The following is a 16,432-nucleotide window of genomic DNA, read 5'->3' on the forward strand; positions in this document are numbered from 1 at the left end:
ATGCACACAGAATGAATGACAGCCTTTAGATTAAGGCTTTTGAGTTAACAAAGTGTTCTCACAGATACAGTTTCTTTTTTTTTTTTAACATTTTTAAAAAATGTTTTATTATTTATTTTCCAGGGTGAGAGAGACAGAGCACAAGCAAAGGAGGGGCAGAGAGAGAGGGAGACACAGAATCCGAAGCAGGCTCCAGGCTCTGAGCTGTCAGCACAGAGCCCAATGCAGGGCTTGAACTTGTGAACCTCGAGATCATGACCTGAGCCAAAGTTGGCCACTTAACCACCTGAGCCACTCAGGCACCCCTCACATTTGATCCTTACAACAGATCCTGGAAGTATCACACAGTGGCTATAGCAAGGTAAGTTCCAAACTTGGAGCTACAAAATGAGCTTGCGATAAATGAGAAGGGAATCTTCCTGACTTAATAATCACTCATTGGGTGGCTAAATAGTGGGTGGCTGTATTCTCAGGGAGGCAAGAGAGGATTGTAATTGTATCTAAGAGAGCATGGATCCAACCAGTTATATAAGCCATGATCTGAAAAAAAAAAAAAGCTTCTAGATTGTATTTTTTTAACTGACTCCCACTAAACAGACTAGCTAGGTTAGCTGATGTGCTGTTTTCTCTGTAAGACATTCTGATGAATGCCCACATCTCACTAAAAACTTCTGGCTGGAAGTCCAGTCTGATGTATGTCTCCTAATAACATTATAGACTTTCCTAGACTCAGTTGGGTTTGTTCCTAAACCTGTTTTATGCCAGTTGTGCCTTTTGTAATTATATACTTAAATAAAATACTATGTTAATTTGTGAAATAATGAGTGCAAAAAAAAAAAAATGATGAGTTCTTGTACTGATGAAAATTAAGTTAGGTGCTGTGAAAAACTTGGCCAAGGTGCTTTTTATTAAAGTTGCCATTGAATGATACGTAAATGAGACAACTTTGGGTTGAAATTGTAAAAATCTAGAAGTATTCTGCCCTCAGATTGCTTCATAGGGACCTTTATGTTCTTCCTCCACTTTAAAAAAACCTAAAAGGAAATTGTAGATGACTCCTTGTGGGTGGGCTTTATGCAAGGGAAATGAGGTAAATTTTAAAGAATCGGTCTTAGTCCTAGATCAAAAGATTGACATACAAAGGTGCGTTTAAATTTTGGAATAAAATGTTGAATGCATTCTTTTCTTATAATTCCCTCATTTTTTTCCAGTGAACTTTTCCCCTATTTACTTAAAAAAGTATTCTGCTAACACACTACACTTATCAATTTTATTACATAGGAGGGCTTGAACTGAACTATGTCTGCATGGAGCGCAACCAAAGAAGAGTCAAGTGTGCAAAAGAATAACAAGTCAATGGTGTTCTCCAGGGCTGTCCATTAGAGAGCGTAGACTCAGGTAATTGCCCCTTGGAGCTCTTTCCCGTAGTTCCCCTTGGAGGGAATTATTGGATGAATTCATTATGGATTGATGTCACTGGCCATTGGGATTGTTGAACACACCCCATATTCTGATTTGCTCTTCACCAAGGAATCCTCTGTCTACAATCTGGCCATCCATGTACATCTCCTCCCGGAAGAGAATGTGTTGATTAGAGAAGGCTTGAGTCCTGCTTCCTAAAGTTAATGTTTTTCATCATAAATTAATGAATTATTAACATAGTGTTTAATTTATGGGAGACAACACCTACTGTCTCTTCCAATGCTTCTAGTGAAAACATACCTTGAGGACGATGGAAGTTATCCAACGGTATTAATGTATCTGCCAATATTTAAATGTTGGCAACAGCAATACCACCATGTGATCCAAATGAAATTATCATTTTATAATCCATGTGTTAGAATCTATGATGCAGAAAGATACCTTTTTTTTCTTTTTTAGTTTTGACACCTAACTTAGGGTCTGGGTCTCTGGATCAGCAAATGAGTTTATTTGCTATGGATTGAGGACCTACTATGCACAATTCACTGTCCCACATGACTCATATACATTCAAAGAATCCTAATAATCTAGCAAGTAAGTTTTACTGTATTCATTTTATAGATGAAGAAACAGAAACTCAGAAAAGTCACTTAACCAACCCCAAGCATGCACAGCTAGGAAGAACTGATGTGAGAGGTCAGTTTTCTCTTGCTTCAACATATATATATATATATATATATATATATATATATATATATATATATATATTTGTTTCATTTGGTAAACAATAACCACAAGTTAAGAATTCCAAATACTCCACATTATCAGGAAACAGTCTGAAAGAAGACAGGGTCAGCCATATGACCAAATAAATGGGGCAGCATTGATGGGCTCCATGCTTGCACAGCCCCCTGAAATGCAAAGGTGCTAACATCAGGTAACACAGCATGCAGCTGCTCTGAGGAGAGTTAAACACTTTTTCTGTGATGCTTCAATAGCCAACACAATGAAAATTATTGATTGTTAGCTGTTTATCATGTGCCAGGTACTGTGCCAAGCATTTGAAATGCATTTAATCTTACAGCAAACCTAAGAAGATATCGAGGTGTGAAGTGTGAGCGAACTTACCCGAGGTCATGTAACTAGTAAGTTGAGGAGACCAGATTCAAATTCAGATTTAGCCCGGCTCCAAAGTCCATGCCCTTAACCACCTTGAGAGTCAACCTCCCAGTTAGAGCAACCGTTTCTTGAGTGACTATTTTGTGCCTGGCATGAAGCTAAGCACTTCATATACGTAAACGCGTTAATGTATACAATTATATTTTATTAAGTAAGTGCAGGGAGTTCTATAGCACTTGGTATATCCCTGGTTATAACTGGTTCTTTATTGGTTAGAATAGGGTGATGGTGATACAAGGATTTGCACTTAACTCATGTTTTGTGTGACGTACCAAGTTTTAGAGACATGATGTGATATAAGGCAGAGATGTAGGGGTACCTGGGTGGCTCACTCAGTTGAGTGTCTGACTTTGGCTCAGGTCATGATCTCATGTTTTGTGAGTTTGAGCCCCGCTTCAGGCTCACCACTGTCAGCACAGAACCCTCCTGGGACCCTGCCTCCCCCTTTCTTTCTGCCCCTTCCCTGCTCACGCTCTCTCTCTCAAAAATAAATAAACATATTTTTAAAAAGGCAAAGGTGTAGTCTTGGTAGCAAGACTATTCTGTTACATCTTGACTTTTCCACTTTCTTGTCTAGTGGCCTTCCATAAACTATGTTATAAATTGTGTACAGCCTCAGTTTCCTCATCTGTAATAATGAAGATGATAGTATTTGCTCTGCAGAGTTCTTGTGGAAATAAAAAATGGTATTTGTAAGGACTTGGAACAATATAAGAACTCAACAAAACAAGATTTTAAGTGTATGAATACATTGCCTGGCTCATCAGGAGCATTTGAGAAATGTTAACCATTATGATTGACACCTATATTATAATTATTTGCTGGTTTTCTCCCCCCCTCAGCTGATCGGTTGATTCATTCAATAAATAGTTATTCAGCATCCACACTAGGCAGGCACAGAACTAGGTTGGACATAAAAAAGTGTGATCTTGATATACATGGCTTTGGCCTTCAAGAGGTTTACATTCCAGTGGGGAAAATAGAAAAATAAGCAAATGTATTAGTGCATAATATTGTGATAATTGCTGTAAGGAAACCCATGATGTGCTGGGAGACAGAAGGTGGGTAGAGTAAGGGGGCAGTCTGAGAAATCTCCCTTGAGGAGGTGACATTTAAACTGAGATCGGAAGTATGGGAAGAGCAGGACAAGTTTTCCAGGAAGAAGGAGGCCCGACAGGACTGAGGACTGGAGAAGTGGCCTATGTGGCTGGAAAATGAGGCCACTGGGAAAGAAAGAGGGATCAGGGACAGGCAGAGACTAGACTCTGTGGAGTTGTGCAGGTTGTGGTGAAGGGATTGGATTTTATTCGGTGGAAAGCCATTGGTGGGTATTAACAGGCGAGTGTCATGACTGAAATGGTATTTTGACAAGATCATTTTGGACACGTGGAGAACAGAGGGAGCAGGGCAGGAATACAGCAAGGCAACCAGTTAGGGAAGGCTATTTGTAGGGGTGTAGGTGAGGAAGGATGATGCCTTCGGGTAGGGTGTGCCAGCAGAAGTGGCGAGAAGGTCACAGCTTTTAGATATTATGTTGAGATTGTGTACAACTCAAGAGCAGGGACAGGCCCAGATTTAATTTGGGATCACGTAGGTAGTGAGATGCTTACACTGTGGGTATTCAACAAGTGTTTCTGAAATCGGATGGTAGAAATTAGATATTCTATAATAAGACTGACTATGGTATCATAGAAGATTCCAGTATAACATAAATTTTAAGGGAATGGGCTCTGGAGTTGGGCAGGCTTCTCCACTTACTGGTTGTGTAACTCTGAGCTATATTTCTTCATCTGTAAAACGGAGCTATTCATTGATACAGGTGAAGACACATCATGTACTTAAAATGCTGTTCTTCATCTTAATATTCTTCCTCATTAAAATAAGCAAATTAACAAATGGGATAGTACCTCTTCTACTTTTAAGCAAATGGCACTGGACTATGGAAACCTCTACCAACCCTGGTCATTATCCAGATACAAACATCAAGTCATTTCCTCATATCCATCACTGTCTTCTCCTCAGCTTCTTTTTCTTTATTTTTTAATTTTTTAAATTAACTTGTTTGAATTTTATTTTTTAAATTAATTTATTTTTTAATTTTAACGTTTTAATTGTTTATTTTTTATCACTTTTTTTATTTGTTATCAACCATGGAAGACCCATATATGAGTTATCTACTGCTGATTAACTCAAAACGTAGTGGCTTAAAACAACAAACATTTATTATCTCAATAGTTTCTGGGGCTGAGAAATTAGGAAGCAGCTTTGCTAAGTGGTTCTGACTCAAGGTCTGTCATGAAGTCGCAGTCAAGATTTTGCTGGGACTGTAGTCATCTCAAGGCTTGACTGGGGCTGGATGATCTGTTGCCAAGATGGTTCCCTCAGTTCCTCACCACATGGACCTCTCCCTAGGACTACCTGAGTGTCCACACAGCATATCACTTGGTTTCCTCCACTATGAATAATTCAAAAGAGGGCAAAAATGAAGCCATACACCTTGGATCCTGATCTTGGAAGTCACATAAATATCACTTCCAGCACAATCTATTAGTTAGTAGGAGTAAGCCATTAAGTCTAGCCCACACTTGAGGGAAGGGATTTAGGCTCCACTTTTTGAAAAGAGGAATGTTAAAGAATTTGTGGACAGGGGCACCTGGGTGGCTCAGTCGGTTGAGCGTCTGACTCTTGATTTTGGTTCAGGTCATGATCCCAGGGTTGTGGGATCGAGCCCTACACTGGGCTCCGTGCTGAGCGTGAAGCCTGCTTGAGATTCTCTCTCTCTCTCTCTCTCTCTCTCTCTCTCTCTCTCTCTCTCAAATAAATAAAATGAAAAAAATTTAAAAAAAGAATTTGTGGACATATTTTAATATCACCACAATCCATAAGATGCCTTAAATTTAAATCTTGATGAAATTTTCAAACACTCTCAGATCTGGCCTGGGCTGATCATTGGCCAAAGAGCCCACCTCTCCTTTTAATATCCTTCCTCCTGATACACACACATATTTTTTCATGACTTAATTCCTCTTTTTTTTTAATTAATTTTGTTGGCATAAAACAGGCAGTATATGCTACATGGCCTGCCCCCTCCCTGAATATCCTCAGATAATTTTATAATAAATTATAAAAATAAAATAAATTTATTTTTTAAGGAATGTAGCCACTGTTGACACTAAAGAAAGTAAATTATGAACACTATAAGGTATCATGGTAATGATAAGTACAGTTTACTGAGGGGTTTACTCTGGGCCAGGCATTTTATTAAACAATGTGTGTGTCATATCCTGTGTGAGATCTTCACGCCAATGCTGTGAGGTAGATGCAGTTACCAGATAGCCCCCCAAATCCTCAGCCAAATGAGGATAATGGTATGACTTCCCCACACTGATTGAAGCACAATTGGAAAGAAGCTAAAGAGAGATTTTTTAAATTGAAACCAACGGAACAGAGCAGATCCCAGAACTTGCCCCATGCATGGTTAGGAATGTTTTATACCAATAATGGAGCTGGCACTACAGATTGGGGAGAAAAGTATGGAACATGCAATACACTTACGGGAAAATTTTTTTGGGTTTGGTTCCTCCCTCACACAGAACACAATAGTGAATTCGAGGTAAACCAAAGAGTTGCATGTGAAAAGGAAAATTTCAAAACTTTTAGAAGAAAATGTAGGAGAATACCTGTTTGATCTCCATACAGGAAACAGTTTTCTAGACAAAGAAAAATAGGCAAGGAAAGTGTTGTCAAACTTGGCCCTGTGAAAATTAAGAACTTGTGATTATCAAAAGAGGGCAGAACAATGTGAAATACAAGATATAATCTGGGAAAAGAAATTCACAAAACATAACTGACAAGGAATTCTATCCAGAAAAAAAAACGTACGTTGTGTAATATATATATAAGACATATGTTTTATAACACACGTTTAATACACACATATTTTAAAAATCAATGAAAAAGCAAAAACTCTATTAAAAAAATAGGCAAGAGGCACAGAAAGGTATTTAATAGAAAAGAAACCATGAATGTCCAATAAACAGGGAAACATGTTCAATCATTTATAATTAGGGAAATACAAATTAAAGAATGAGGTAACATTTTATAGCCCCCAAATTGATAAAACATTTTAAAAACATGTTGGTGAAGCCATGGGTTAACATGAAGTCTTATACACTGCTGGTGGGAGTATAAATTATTCCAACCACTTTTAGAAATAATCTGGCATTATTGGGGCGGCTGGGTGGCTCAGCTGGTTGAACGTCTGACTTCGGCTCAGGTCATGATCTCGCGGTTCGTGGGTTGAAACCCCACGTTGGGCTCTGTTCTGACAGCTCAGAACCTGGAGCCTGCTTTGGATTCTGTGTCTCCCTCTCTCTCTGCCCCTCCCCCACCCACGCTCTGCTCTCTCTCTCACAAACATGAAAAAAAATTAAAAAAAGAAATAATTTGGCATTATCTAGTAAAGTTGAACATACACATAAAGTGTTCTGTAACCCAGAAATTCCTAGGAATGTGTGGATCCCTCCTCCTACTAACTCATACACGTGTGCAACTGAGGTAGGTTCAAATATGTCCACAGCAGCACTTCTATTGTAGTGAAAACAATAAAATACTATTCAAATGGCTATCAATAGGAAAATGGATCATCTTTGCCATACTTGTGCAATGAATACCTTGCTACAATGAAAATTAATGAACCTTAGCTACGTACATAAGATGGATGCTTTTTTCAAACAAAATGTCAAGTGAAAAACATCACGTTGTAGAAGAATATATGGACTATGATAACATACAAAGTGCAAAAACAGGCAAAACTGAACCATATAGTGTTAAGACGTGTGAAAATCTATTTTTAAAAAAGTGATGGGATGATATACACACAGCTTAGAGCAGTGCTTACTTTTGGGAAAAGGGAAGTCAGGAGAAAGACACGAAGTGGGGCACAGAGGGGACTTGGGACTGATAATGTTCTCTTTCTTGAACAGAGTGGTCGATCCATGAAAGTTCATATTTAAAAAAAATTTTTAAGTATATTTATTTATTTTGAGAGAGAGAAAGACAGAGCACGCAAGTGAGGGAGGGGCAGAGAGAGAGAGAATCCCAAGTAGGCTCTGCATTGTCAGTGTAGAGCCCGACATGGGGCTCAAACTCATGAACTGTGAGGTCATGACCTGAGCCAAAGTTAAGAGCCAGACACTTAACTGACTGAGCCACCCAGGTGCCCCAGTTCATACTATTATTACTAATACTTTATACATTTTTGTAAGTATTAAATAAGGAAGAAAAGTGGAGATCAGAAATGAGAAGATGACTGGAATGGATGGCTATGTATTAAATAACTCAAGGAAGTGATGATATCGTTTGGAGATACCAGTCTGTATTCTCTTTTACCTTCTCTATCAACCTTCCCTATTCCTCCCACCTCCCCACTTCCAAAAAAAGAAAACAAACAAACAAAACCATATAAATAACCCATAATTTGAATACAGTTATTTTAAAATTAAACAAAATAAAAAACTAACCAGTAAAACCAAGATACCAAAGATAATCCTCCTAAAAAACTGAGAAGACTGTTCTGCCACGACATTAATTCCTCCCAGTCAGGTGCACCCTTTACTCTATGATATGAGCAGGAGGTGGTGATAATCTGGTGGAATGCTATTATACAGAAAGCCCCTTGGAATCAGGGTCTCAGAGAGCTGTTTTTAACCTTAAACATCAATGCTTTTGTCCTGAATAATCTAGAATGCCTGACTACGTAGGCTGCAATCTGTCCATGTATGCATGCATCCATCCATCCTTCATCTGTCCTCCAGCATTGAGTTGCTCCTTCATGCCTGGGCTAAGGAGCTGCTGGAGAGGATGTGAACAGGAGTTAGAGGTAATTGCACTGCGGGATGACAGTGTGAGGTTGGAATCAGGTCTTGGGCAGACTTGGAGGCACGAGGTCACAAGGGGGTTGCTCTGCTTGCCTGAGAGGGCTTCATAGCAGACAAGATGACTCTTTGTCTTGATATGTCCTGATGCGCCTTGAAGATCAGAGGGAAAGCTTTCAGACATGTGGTCTTCAAACTTTTTGTTTGTTTTGCTATGAACTTGTTAGAGAAAATATGAAAAGCTATGTATAGTTCATAATTTTCATTTACATTTTGTTATGAGTTTAAGTAGTTGTAAAGAGTGCAAGTGTCTGCTTATTATGAATACCAACATTTTATTATTTTTTATTTTTTTTAAGTTTAGTTATTTTGAAAGAGAGATTGAGTGTGAGTGGTGGAGAGAGAGGGAGAAAGAGAATCCCAAGTAGGTTCCCCACTGTCAGCTTGGAGCCTGACGTGGGACTTGGTCCCATGAACTGTGAGATCATGACCTGAGCCAAAATCAACAGTTGGATGCTCGACCAGCTAAGCTACGCAGGCACCCCTAAATGCTGATATTTTAAAACAAACCTTTTGCACAGTTCAAAAACTGTTTCCAATGGAATCTATATTCTATGGTAATTTGATATATAATCATGTGATAAAAATACACAAGGGCAAACTCTTCATAAAGTATTGACATTTAAAACAAGACTTTTATATGATTTTTAAAAATGCTTCCAATGGAACCTATATACCATGGTGATTTGACATCAGCATCATTTTAGAAATAGAAGAACAGGTTCTTAAACGTTGCATCATTCTTTCTTCTCTTTGATTCCTATTTCCCTTCCTTTACCTCATAAAACTTTATCCTTATGAAACATAATTTGTGTCATCTTTTTCTATAACAAAATAATATATATAAACTCAGAGCCTATAAGTCTCTAAGTGTTAACACATTTCTTCTGGGTTGAGTCATACAGTCATCACTGGTATACAAATTATGAAAACAACATAAATGTGTTTGGGTAATTATTATTTTTAAACAAAATGTTTATTGGAAACATCTTTTCATAAGAGATATTTTCTTTATTTACATTGCTCTGCTTTTTAAAACAAATTGATATTTCCATGTTGACTATTAATAAAATTGCCAAAATGGAATAGGTTTCAGCATCAGTACTCATTCTATTGTTTCATTTTTTATTTTTATTTTTTTAATTTAAAAAAATTTTTATTTATATTAGAGAGAGAGAGAGACAGATGGAGAGCGAGTGGGGGAAGGGCAGAGAGAGAGGAGGAGACAGAATCCAAAACAGGCCGTAGGCTCTGAGCTGTCAGCCCAGAGCCTGTTGTGCGGCTCGAACTCACGAGCTGTGAGATCATGACCTGAGCAAAAGTCGGACAGTCAACTGACCGAGCCACCCAGGCACCCCAATTTTTTTTTGTTTTTTAAAAGATGTAAATGCTGAGATATTTTGTTCATATTTAAGCAGTGGGATTAGAAGTTTTGTTATAGAAATGTCATTTTAATTCTTTAAATTTTTTTGAGTTAAACGTTCAAAATCACTTAGTGGTTGTTTTTTCCTCAAAATTTATTTTTGTATTAATGTATTTATTTTGAGAGAGAGAGAGAGAGAGCGGGTGTGTGTGCGTGTGTGTGTGTGTGTGCGCCCGCGCACAAGTGGGGGAGGGACAGAGAGAGAGAGAGAGAGAGAGAGAGAGAGAGAGAATCCTAAGCAGACTCCCTGCGGACTGTCAGTGCAGAGCCTGATCAGGGGCTCAAACTCACAAACCTTGAGATCATGACCTGAGCTAAAAGGAAGAGTCGGACACTTAATCCATGGAGTCACCCAGGTGCCCCTCAAGATTATTTTAAAAGAACACTCAGTGGATAATTGACATCTCCTTCAACTTTGTTGCAAGCAATGAATCAATACTCTTTGACTTGTGAAAATGTTTGTAACCATTTATTAGAGTGAATCAGTTTCTCAGTCATAACATCGATGTTTCACATTGTTGCTTTACCAGGGAAGCTGGTGGGTTTTGTACCCGAGGCAATGTATTCCCTAAGATGTGGGATGGAAGGAGGAGGGCCTTTGCTCTGTAAGGTGGAAAGATGTCCATTTCACAAGAGGAACGTACAACTTTGACCTCATTTTTTCTTACGTAGATTTGAGAAAAGAGGAAAAACAGGCTTTGAGGATCTGAAAATTGACTCCCGTAAGAACTCAAGACTCACATGGAAAGTTGTCCAGATTCTTGCTATTGGAATGTGGTCTGTGGACAGGCAGCATCGGCATCACCTGGGAGCTGGGTAGAAATGCAGACTCTTGGGCCTACTCCAGACCTACGGAATCAGAATCTGCATTTGATGAAATCTCAGGGTGATTTGCAAGCACATTCAAGTCTGAGAAACACTGAGCTGGACCACCGCCACTCCCCTCCCGGAAGAACGTGGCTTCGCAGCCTGGAATCTGTCCGTGTTCCCCGCGTGGGCTCCTTCCTAGGGTAGGCTATCATTTAAATACCTCTTCAGCGTCTGCTGCTAATGCTCCTGGCTTCCGTTCTCTACGAAGTCTGCTGGTTGGGTTTCTAGCAGCCTATGGGACTGGCTGAGCTGGGCTTTCTGATTACAAATAATTTGAAAAGCTGCTTATGTAAGACTAGATGGCCCCTAAGGGACCCTTGGTAAGTGTTGGTTGATAGCTCTTACTTCCTTCTCGCTAATGGTCAGATTTGGGTAGGTCTGTTTTCCTCCCTGAGTTTCATTCCAGCCTGTGATTTTGAATCACTTGATGTTAAGATTGGCAAGACCCGCCTGTGTCACGGAGAGATTTCCTCCCATCATCCCTGTGAACACTGTCATTAGGGGAGCTGCAAATAGAATAGCTTTTTTTTTCCTTTTTTTTTTTTTTTTTTTTTTTTTACGGAAAATAAAAGCCCATTCAAATCGAGGGTCAAAAGCTACTGGCTCTAACAAGAAGAAAATGGCTGTGGTTGTATTTTTGAAATGTTTTTGCCTTTCTCTGTATTTTTTGCTGGGTTGACAGTTGTGCTATCTGAGCTTGGCCTAGCCCTCCGCCCTCCCTTCTGGCCCCACATTCACTCTCCATGTGTGTGGGATTCCAGATCTCTAAACAAGGGGCCCTGGCACCAAAGCTTCCCTCTTGGGCACAAACACCCTAGTGGCAGTGGTGTTTGGGAGCAGAAGTCCGTGGGAAGGAGCATTTCCCCGACATCATTCTCACTTTGCCTCCACAGCAGAAAAGCCCACAGTGTGCTGGACAGAGCAAGGACTGCCCAGAGTTCAAAATCTGCTCCATCACTCATTAGCTGAGGGATGCAGACAAGTTACCTAAGCTCTGTGAACTTCTATGTCTCTATCTCTAAGATGGCCAGCAGCTCAAAGGGCCACAAGAGAATTAAATGAGGCCTAGCACATAAGTAGCTGAATGGATGTATATAACAGATGTTGCTCCTCCTTCCAAAACAAATGGACAGTGCTTCTTAAAAATCATTGCTTCATAAAATCATGGGATTCTAACCCAGGGCAAGTTCTTAAAAATCATCTCATTCACTCGTGAAGATACTGGCGGAAAAATAATCTGCACCGACGAGCCAAATTTCAGATTTTACAATAGCACTTATATGCCAATAATACTTTAAGATGATGGTGGCCAAGAAGACACACGTTTCTCTACTGCTGATCAACCACAGATCAGTGTTATAGGTTATGAGAGCTAAGTCAGAACATGAATAGACAAGAGAGATCACACAGTAGAGCAGAAGCACAGCACTGAGAGTCCTCAAATGCATTTTTTTTTCCTGCTTTGCACAGCATTTTGTATAGTGAAATTATATACCCTTATTAGCAGTTTCCAAAGTGTGGTCCCTAATCAGCAGCAGCAGCAGCAGGAGAAGCAGCAGCAGCAGCAGCAGCAGCAGCAGCAGCTGGGAAATTGTTAGAAATGCGAATACTCCAGCTCGGGCCCAGGCTTACTGAATCAAAAATCCTGGGGGTGGGACCAGCAGTGTTTTAACCGAGCTTACATGTGATTCCCATGCACACTAGAGGTCAGGAATTACTGGTTTACATTATGACAGCTTACAACCATCTTTTCCAATGCAAAGTAAAATGATATCATAAATGTCTTAGCATTTTAATTTCCTCACCTCCTTGACATACACTGTGAAAATTCCAGATACTACTGTCTGCTGATTCTTGCAGAGATATGCATGAACACAGTCACCAGATATAACTTTCTCCACCGTCCTGGGTGGGATTTATTTAATCATGAAGTAATAATAAGGAGAATGATCTTTTTTAAAAAAATTTTTTTTAACATTTATTCATTTTTGAGAGCCAGAGAGCGCGAGTAGGGGAGGAGAGGAGAGAGAGGGAGACATAGAATCAGAAGCAGGCTCCAGGCTCTGAACTGTCAGCACAGAGCCCGACACGGGGCTCGAACTCACAGACTGTGTGTGATCGTGACCTGAGCCGAAGTCGGACACTTAACCGACTGAGCCACGCGCCCCTTTAAGGAGAATGATCTTGAAAACCAAGCAAATGAATTTTATCTCACTTCTGTTCTCTAGAAATACCTTTCTTCTAGAGTTACAATATATTTATAAGTTTATTACAAATTATACAGACTACTAGGTTTTCATTTCCACGCTTTAGCAATCCCACCTAAAGACGCAATTGCAATGAAGCCCTGTGTTGTCTGGAACGTGGCAACGTCTGTGATGATTTTATGGTGTCCCACAGGCAGAGGCTCTGGGCCCCTCTGAGGGGTGTCATCGCTCAGTCCCACCTTCTGCTTCCTCTGATTTACTGCTTCATGGTTAAAAGTCAAGGAGAAAGTCAGATGTTAAAAGCCTGTACCACATTCTGCCTCTCATTCATATTCCCTTATCATTGGCTATTTATGAGTCTGCCACAATCCCCCAGATTAGGGATCCTTCAAGGGCAACTGTCATCTGTTTCATTCCCCTTCTACAAGGTAGGCATGAAGTAGACATTCATGAACATAAGTGAAACAGAAGCCCAGAGAGGCCGAGAGGCTTACTGAAGGCTGTGGGTGCCCACGGCTGCTCCTTATTGCTCCCTTTGTTGCACCATTTCTGTTTATTGTGTGGGCTTTATTACTTACTTTATTTCCATGTGGAATTCTCTAGAGACTTTGTAAGTGATTGACTGCGTTCATCCCCAAAACTGCGGATACCGGGCTTTGTAAATATAGTGGAAGACAGGAGATCCGCAGCTAAAAGCTTCCTAATGAGGACAACTCGAACATGTTATTTTCAACATTCAACTCCCAAGTTTGAATAATTCATGAAAAAAAAATCTGTTGAACTAGAAGTGACTGGGCTATTTTAATGAAAGTAGAGACTTGAAATGTTTCAGAGCTGGAGATTATGTGAGGGAAGTGCAGGCAGGGAGAAGTGACCAGCCCAGCACAGGGTGAGCTCAGGTCTTCTCTGACCAGGACTCCCATTGTCCAAGGTCACACCAGCCACGGTGGTGGTCAAGCCCAAACCAGAACCAAGACTTGGAGATGCACATGCTCAGCTGTCTCCACTGAGACACACAGCTGGCCACAGACACCAAAGGGGGTCCGGCCCAAGGTCCTTCTCTCTTGCATTGCGGGGCCACAGAAGACACAGCAGATTGTATTTCCTTTTCGGTCTTCAGTGTAGCTCAGTTGATCTCAGCTGGCTGTACTTTAGAACCCCTTGGGGAGCGTTTACAAAATCTGGATGCCCAGAACCCACCCCAAACCAATTAACTAAGTCTCTTGGGGTGGGACCCACGCCTCAGTCTTTTTAAATCTCCCTAGGCGATCTCAACCTGCAGCCGAGTCTGAGAAACATCAAGTCTAGCCCGTCTCAGTCTTGTTTCTCCTATTCCCTTAAATGCCAGCAGATCTCTCTTGTTACTTCTGTTTTCTTTTGCTAATCCTCAGGTTTTAACGCTGTAATCACACAGTTTACGTTATGGGTGCCGCCATTCCAAGCCATTTAAGACATCTGCAAAAACCTAGCCCTGTAGTCTTCTCCTTATCTACTTGTCTCTCTGTTGGCTTGGTTTCTGTGTCCCTCCTCCTGGCCTCCACAAGGTCACTCCGCCAGGGCCTCACTCTCCCTCCAGGAGCTGCCATTTGTAGCCCTTCTCTGCACCTCCCCTCAACACCTCCTCCTTCTGAGCTTCTGCAGATGGCAGCTGGGGGGCTGGACTAGAGGGACTGGAGGCCCCCCGCTGGACGAATCTTCAGGGAGGGCTGCTCCTGTGGTGATTGGTCCCAGAGGGAACAATTCTTGCAACAGCTCTTCTCTTCTTGCTGGCTAAGTGTGTGGGTGTGCAGCAGGCATTTGCTAGGGAACGTCGGCAAAAAATAAAACTTTTCAAGCTTCAATTCTGCAGACAGATTGAGAGGCCCCCCAACAGTTCAGAATTGCCGAATCTGGCTCCATCCACCCACTTAAGCCCCAGGAAGTGGTAGGTCGAGTTAGATGTGTTTGGATTTTGTTAACAGTGGCCTAGCTTATGGGAGTTTAAATCAGAAGGGTGATACTTTAAGATAAACCAGTAACAAGTAATTATTGGACACTCACTGCATGTAGGGCACTGTGCTAGACATTGATAAAACCATGTGGGAGGTCACCACTGATAAAGGTGCTTTATGAACAATAGAAGGGAAGGAACAGAGGTTTGGGGCAGGCTGTGGTCAGTCTGAAGTTCAAGAAGAGCAGAGGGCTAAAATTCAGTCCCAAGGCAAGGATAAGAAGGAAATAAAAAGAGCCATAAAAGGGGGAGGAGGCGGGGTGAGTAACACTGTGTGTTTAACTTCCTAGGATTTAAAGTCCTGGAATTATTTGCCTAGCCCATGCTCAACAACCATACTGCGGTCTCCATATTGTTTTAATCTCGCCATTTTGACCCTCAGGACATTCAGACCCCTCAGAGAGCTTAGCAAACAGTATCTCAAGATAGCTGCAGCTTCTGTCTCAATCTGTCTCCCCTGTGTGTGTCTCTTTTTGTCATTTTCTGACTCCTACACTTTATCTCCCTTGCTATGTCTTAGATACATAGCATTTTTTCATGGATAAGTAAAGAAATAAATCTAAGCTCTCAGCCTATTACCAAGTAATAATGAATATTCCTGATGGAAATAACCACCACAAAATAAGAGTAACAACAGCTAAAACTACATACTGGGGAAAAAATGGCCTGAAGAATCCAACCTTGACCAAAATGTAGACACCCAAATCTGACTGGGGAAAAATTGGATTTAGTAGAAATAATGGCCACAAAATGAAAGGCAGATGTTACAATTGGGAAAATTTGACATGGATGAAAACCTGAATCAGATTTCATTGTAACATTTAAACAGAAAAAGAATTAATGCTGATGAAAATAATTCCCATAAACTATAATAAAAGTGGTAAAACTGGAAACGAATTGTGCTTAGGGAATCAATGAATTTTAGTACTTAATGACATTTGTTCTGGGAATCTTCATGCACAGTTGATGGGAACATAAATTGGTGCAGCCACTATGGAAAACAATGTGAGGTCCCTCAAAAAATTAAAAATAGAAATACCATATGATCCTGTAATTTTACTTCTCAATATTCACCTGAAGAAAACAAAAAAACTAATTCAGAAAGACACATGCACCCCTATGTTTATTGCAGCATTATTTACAATAGCCAAGATAGGGAAACAAGCCCTATGAATGAATAAAGATGTCACGTATACATATATACAATGGAATATTACTCAGACATAAAAAAAAGAAAAGAAATCTTGCCCTTTGTGACAACCTGGATGAACCTAGAGGATATTATGTTGAGTGAAATAAGTGAGACAGAGAAAGACAAATACCATATGGTTACACTTATATGTGGAATTTAAAAAACAAAACAAATGAACAAACAAAAAATCAGAAACAGAATCATAAATAGAGA

General features: G+C 40.3%; 1 long non-coding RNA gene across 4 annotated transcripts in view; it reads left to right on the forward strand.

Moving 5' to 3' along the window:
- Positions 1-245: 245 nt before the first annotated feature.
- Positions 246-16,432, forward strand: part of LOC107180139 — a 38,042-nt gene continuing 21,855 nt past the window's right edge. For all 4 annotated transcript variants that reach the window (XR_006207758.1, XR_006207759.1, XR_006207760.1 and 1 more), the window contains exons 1-3: positions 246-361; positions 1,282-1,398; positions 10,633-10,970. This is a non-coding gene — a long non-coding RNA (uncharacterized LOC107180139). The remainder of the gene's footprint in view (positions 362-1,281; positions 1,399-10,632; positions 10,971-16,432) is intronic.

The sequence above is a fragment of the Panthera tigris genome, chromosome C2 (genome assembly GCF_018350195.1).
Source record: "Panthera tigris isolate Pti1 chromosome C2, P.tigris_Pti1_mat1.1, whole genome shotgun sequence".
Lineage (NCBI taxonomy): Eukaryota > Metazoa > Chordata > Mammalia > Carnivora > Felidae > Panthera > Panthera tigris.